Source organism: Rhinolophus ferrumequinum, chromosome 8 (assembly GCF_004115265.2).
Source record: "Rhinolophus ferrumequinum isolate MPI-CBG mRhiFer1 chromosome 8, mRhiFer1_v1.p, whole genome shotgun sequence".
NCBI lineage: Eukaryota > Metazoa > Chordata > Mammalia > Chiroptera > Rhinolophidae > Rhinolophus > Rhinolophus ferrumequinum.
The window spans coordinates 70,880,390-70,886,389 of NC_046291.1; the positions used below are offsets into that span (position 1 = coordinate 70,880,390).

General features: G+C 50.5%; 1 protein-coding gene across 1 annotated transcript in view; it reads right to left on the reverse strand.

Annotated features, from left to right (window-relative positions):
- Positions 1 to 2,206, reverse strand: part of LYPD6B (LY6/PLAUR domain containing 6B) — a 155,486-nt gene extending 153,280 nt beyond the window's left edge. The window contains exon 1 of the mRNA XM_033111686.1: positions 2,117 to 2,206. The gene's annotated coding sequence lies outside the window, so the exon portion shown is untranslated. The remainder of the gene's footprint in view (positions 1 to 2,116) is intronic.
- Positions 2,207 to 6,000: the final 3,794 nt, after the last annotated feature.

Consider the following 6,000-nt stretch of genomic DNA (forward strand, 5'->3'; position numbering starts at 1 on the left):
GTAACCTAAATAATGTTACTTACAACAGAAAGTGCCCTAACTGGTATCCTCCCACATGGCCTGAAAAGTGCCTCCAACTTTTTCTACTAGAGCAGTCCTACTCATCTCCATTTTAGACATTAACAACAGTTTCCCTGGGAAATCTTCACTATACCCCCCATTAACCATTCCCGACAGTGTTATCTGCACATCTGCCTTTCCAGCTAGACTGTGAGCTTCTCAAAAGCAGGCATTTTCACCCTCGGCAGAGGCCTCGGCATATGCTGGGCATTTATTACATGTTGAGTGGATGAATGAACAAAACAATAAATGAAAAGATGAACATGCAGAATACTTTCATGTCTTGGAAAAGACTTGACGACTCAGAGACAGCTATGGCATCCGGGCAGCCTGCACTCTGCTGTGGACTTCATTTAGATGAAGCTCAGGTAGACATAGGGCAATGGCCATGTCCTATTTTCATCTGTCCAGAATGCAGCCTTCTCATTAGGAACTGCCCCTCCCCAGTCCCCAGCAGCTGGCCTGGCACTGTCACAGTAGCTGAACTAATCCCTCCCAAACACTGATGACACCTGGGTAAAGTACCCACTTCTATGGTGGAAACCCACTCCCTGTCCACTGAGACGGCTTCACCCTGCTTTGGGCTAGTGTATGGACAAGATTTATTACAATGATGGAGGAGATGGAAGAGACTCCTCCCACCCCACCCACCCCCTCTCTGAAGGAGCAGGTAAGAGTGGGTGCCAGTGCTATGTATCACTCCATACCAAGAATCAGTCAACACCGAGGGGAAAGACCTGCAACCTTATTGGAGCCCCTGGATCTAACTATGCCTGAAACTAAATCCCTCAGCCCTTTCATTTATGTGACCCAATCAATTTCTATATTGCATAAGGCAAGTTCCAAGTGAAGAAAACCCAACCCAAAGGAAAGAATTCCGACAAATACAGTCAGCAATGATGAGAGCTGTCTACCAATACTCTTTCTATCTGAAGGGCCCATGCACCAGCACCTCTCAATGCTGGCCTCTAGGATGGTGTCAGGAAGTAAGACAGCCCAGAGCAGCCTAGCCATGAACAAGTCAGAGTGCTTAAAAAAAAATAAAATAATGCCTCCTCCCCCAAAAAAACACCCACCACCACCACCACCACCACCATGTTCCCTCCTAAAAGAGGGTAATCTAAGCCTCCTGGATCGCCCTTCTGTCCAGAAATGTGTGGAGACTTCTGGAAGGCATAAAGTGTTACATTAACATCTAAAAAAAAAATGGAGAGAACTTTCTCATTAAGCATTATGCTAGATACTTTACCAGCATGATTTAACTTAAGGCTGTTCTAATGATTATAATATCCACTTTACCTTTTGAGGAAACTAGGATCAGCGAAGTTAAGCAATTTGTTCAGGGTAACACAGCTAGTAACTACAGTTTAAACACCATTCTAGACTTTTTCCACTTTATCACCCTGATTGCCAGGCCCTGGGAGTTGGAGAGCGCCCCTCCACCTCCAGCTCTCACAACGCCCCAGGGCACATAGACCTGCAGCCTCACAACCTAAGGTCCCTGGAGTCACAGCAGCTTTGCACAGTCAGCTTTTCGGAAGCCCCAGGTAACCCATGTGTAAGACGATTATTCAACACCAACACCAAAAGTAAAGAGCCGAATACAGAGGGCATCAGCACGGCGCGGGCCCCTGTGAAGCGCCGCAGACTCAGGCTGGAGCCCGCTGCCCGCTCCTCTGTCGGCCTGAACCCCCGCCCCAGCTCCAGGCTCTCCTCGGCAGTCCAGCCCCCCCAGCCCCTCTTCTTCTCACCAGCGCCACGAAAACAGTGCCTCCGCGGCACCCTGGCCACTTAAAGAGCCACACAGCCCCCGCCCTGCCCGTGCCCCTAGTTCCTGCCCGGTCCAGATGTTCCCAGCTGTTGGTCCGAAGCCAGCTACTGGACTCCGACCCCTCCGCTGCGCCGCGATCCCCGCGCGCCTCGCTCCCCGCGGCGCGTCGGGCGGGGCGCCCCGCATTGCCCGCCGCAGCCACGCGGCCCCCCCCGGGCCCCAGCGAGAGCTCCGCCATCCCCCAGCCGACCACCGTCCCCGGCCCGCTGCGACCGCCCCGCTCACCTGCCCCGCCCGCGCCCGCGGGGCCTCTCCGCGCGCTCGCCCGGCTCCCGGCCTCGGCTCGGAGCGCGCCCGCCCGGGGCCGGCGTTGGCTGCGGCCGCGCGGGGCGGGGCCGGGCGCGGCTCCTCCCCGCCCCGAGACACCTGGGGCACCGGGACAGGCCCGAGGCCGGACAGGTGGGTCCGCCCGCAGAGGGCAGCCCCGGCCTCCGGCTCCGCTGGGAAACCTCACGGATCCTCCGCGGGATGGAAGGGAGGCCCGGCAGACTCCTTGTTAGGTGACACCTGGGGCGCTTAGTGCTTGGCAAGCGGCGGGGAGCCAGGGCCGGCCAGTTCCCAGCCTGGCCCGCTCGGTAAATGGAACATAAGAGTGAGTGAGCCAGACCCCACCGAACTCGGAGAGGGGGAGGCCAACCCCCTATTTTGGAGAATATAGAAACTGAAAACCGAGACCCTCAGGGTGAAAATGATTGGATGATCCTTTTCACGATGAGTTAGTTCAGAACTGGAAGAACTCAAAAGGCCATTTCAGATCATTCCTCCCCGACGCCTTCCCCACCTCACCCACCCTTCAAACTATCCCCCCCTTTTTTAAAATAATGGCATTAGGCTGTAAGTAAGATCATTTCCGATAGTGATATCCTCCTCACTCCTAGACTGTAAACCTCAGGCCAGGCAGGAACCTCGCCTATCCACTTTTGAATCACCAGAACCCTGAACAAACCCAGAACAGAGTAGGTGTTCAATTAATACCAAAACAGAGTAGGTGTTCAATTAATACCGTACCTAATAAACAAAGGCAGTGTGGCCCAGTCTTTTGAGTCCAACCTCGTGCTGGGTACATCAGGCCAGAGTGGCTCCAGTATCACTTACACTTTATCAGCGACAGCCCAGAGCCGAGCTGCCTGGCTTCCATCCAGGTCACCTATTGTCTCTGTACTGCTTACCTCCCCTCCCACTGACAGCCAAGCGGCTTGTGGGACATCTACACTCCCAGGGCAACTTTGTAAGCTGTCAAGCAAATCATTAACTTCTGAAGATGTCACAGGCAGGGGAACTCTGAAATATAATGCAGTCCTGCCAGCCTTGCATTGTGGAAACACAGCCCAGAGGGTGGGCAACTGACCCAAATCCCACAGCTGATGGCAGAGCTGAGCCTGGAGCCCTCAAGGTGCTTGCAGGACTTGTGGCTGTGAAGTCTTGGCTGGGGACAGAGCTTCCTCAGAAATGAGGCTTGGGTTTGGTCCTCTGCTGAGATCTCTAATCTGTGGTCTTGCCAGGCCTCTCAGAGGTCAAGTGTGATCTGAGCCACTCGCATTTACTGAGGCCCTGACAGTTTCAAAAACAAAGATATGTCAAAATAGGATACAAAGAATGTGGTACTTGTGTGTGTGTGTTCCATTAAATAAATGAATGGGTTTAACACACACACACACACACACACACACACACGAAGTGATGTGTGATGCTGGTAACTTCAAGACTCATTAAAGAAATCCATTCCAAGAGCAGTACAGGGAATGCTGTACAACTTTAAAGTTGCAATGGAGAACATTCCTTCTTATAACCATTTCAGTACACATCTATGACTGCGTACATTAAACCTCAAAGGCCATAATGGGAGACTGTCTGCCAAAGTGAGGCCAGGATCAAGGGGCCTGCTCCACCCCTCCCCCAACAACAGGCTACAACTCTCAGTCTTCGACCTCCACCCGCTTCATCAGTGAGTCCTGCGCAGGTGAGTGTTCAAGATCCGTTGTTGCCTGGCTCGGCACATCATACCGTGCCAGGCCAACCTGTAAAACAGTTGCAGTGGATGCCCCACCTAGGTGTGCCCTACTCCAGCTGTCCTCCCGGTATGGCAGGTGGGGAGGCTGGTGTCCAAGGGTGGGGCCTGTCCATTGGGACACCCACTTGCACCAGCAGATGGGGCTGAGCTCAGGAACCTCTCTGGGTCTCACCCCGTGAAGTGGGCCCAGCCCTTGTTGTGTGTTGGTTTCAGTCAGTGGAGCATGTGATCCCCTGTGATTTAGGATCCTCCCCCGCTGTGTGTGATCTTGGCTTGGCCAGCCTGGTAAGTGATGCCACCTAGACTGGCCTGGGAACCGTCAGGAAGACACAAGTTCTGCCCTGGGGACCTCTCTCTCTCTCTCTGTCTCTGTCTCTGTCTCTCTCTCTCCTGGGCTTGCTGGGTAGCTCTGGGCATGTTCCTTAATCGTGCACATTTCACTTGGGAAATGTGCAAGCACACACTCAGACAAGATCTCTGCTTGAAGGTCTTAGCTTGAAATGGGTACCTGAAGTATGAAGGTCTGGTGTGATTGTGAGGTAACGTGAAATGATGCATGTCAGGTGCTTGAGCACAGCGGTGGCATGAAGCACCTGCTCAATCAATAGTGCGCTTACTATCATTAGTGTGGCTCTGACAGGCAGCACAAAGAGGGCCAGATGACAGACATTAAAGTGCGCAAAAGAGGGATAAAATCATCACTGGACTTCTTAGGAATCTAGAATGAATTAAATAATCCTTGAAATTAACTGTGTGACTGACTGTTCTCTGCTGATCCCTAAGAAAATGGTATTTGAACAAGGAAATCTTTGGTTTCTTCTCTATCTGTAGTTCTCTGATAGTATCATGAAAGAAAAATTATCCAAAGAGGAAATAATCCAAAAAATTTGAGCCTCAGGAAATATTTCCCTCCCTATTTTTTTCTGTTTTTACTTAGGTTTCAATGTGCACATTAATACTGTATTTCATTTTCTGAACACACTTTTCAATGAAGCAATGCATATGAAGATCCTAGGATAGTTTCTGGCACATAGTTCCTGCTCAACTAATTATAACTGCTATGGGAGAGGTTGTAAGGAAGTGGCCAGAAAGAGCTATGACTGCAGAAGGCAAATCTGGTAATCACATGATTGAGTTACCCAATATTTTAAGTTCACTGGCTCTGAAATCAGACTGGGTTCAAATCTAGCCACCACTTACGTGGTATCTTAATCTCCCTATGCCACGCTTTCCTCATCTGTAAAATTAAAATAATACTAGTCTGTTATAGGAAAGCTGGGACATACAAACAGAATAACTAACCTTCAGTGAGCAGCTACTTTGTGACAGCCATGATTCTAAATTCCTAGATTCTTTTTTGAGAGCTGACTTCACAGTAGGAATTCTTAATCAAGGGCCAGAGACCCTGAAACTAGATTCAATATTTTATATCTAAATACATTTTTTCCTGAAGACAGCATCCACCACTGTCTTTAGTTTTGCAGCGATCTGGGTCTCAAACACAATTAGAAATCACTGCCTTCCAGACTTAGCCAAGGGTTTTAGAGCTGGAAGACGTAGACATCATGCAGGCCACTGTTCCCAGACATCCTTGAGGAAGAGGACCACCTGGCTGCCTGCTCAAAACCCAGAATTCTGCTCCTGAGTATTCGGATTCAGGAGAGTGAGTGGTTTTGGAATAAGCACTCCAGAGACCACTTGCCTACACGCAGCCTGGGAACTGGTTTCATCCAAACTTCTCATTTCTCAGGAGAGGAAACAGGCCTAGGGATCCATTCAATTTGAAAGAACTTCCACCCACACCTGCCAAGGAGCCTCCCTTGCCTTTAAGGGAAACCCTCACCCCACCTGAATAAAGGAAGAGAAATGTTTCTCCTTCCACAACCCCAGTTCACACAAGGAGTACTCTAAACCTAAAATCAGGCTTTTTTTAAAGAGGAAAATAAAATGTGCAGCCATTTCTGTGTTAGCCCTTTAAATCTCCAAGAGGTCTAGACCCTTCTCGCCAGGACTACTGCTACCTCACTCCAGAACCCACCCCTTCCCCCCAGCCCAGCCCACACACACGCTCCAGCTCCATCGTATCTAGCTTTATTAT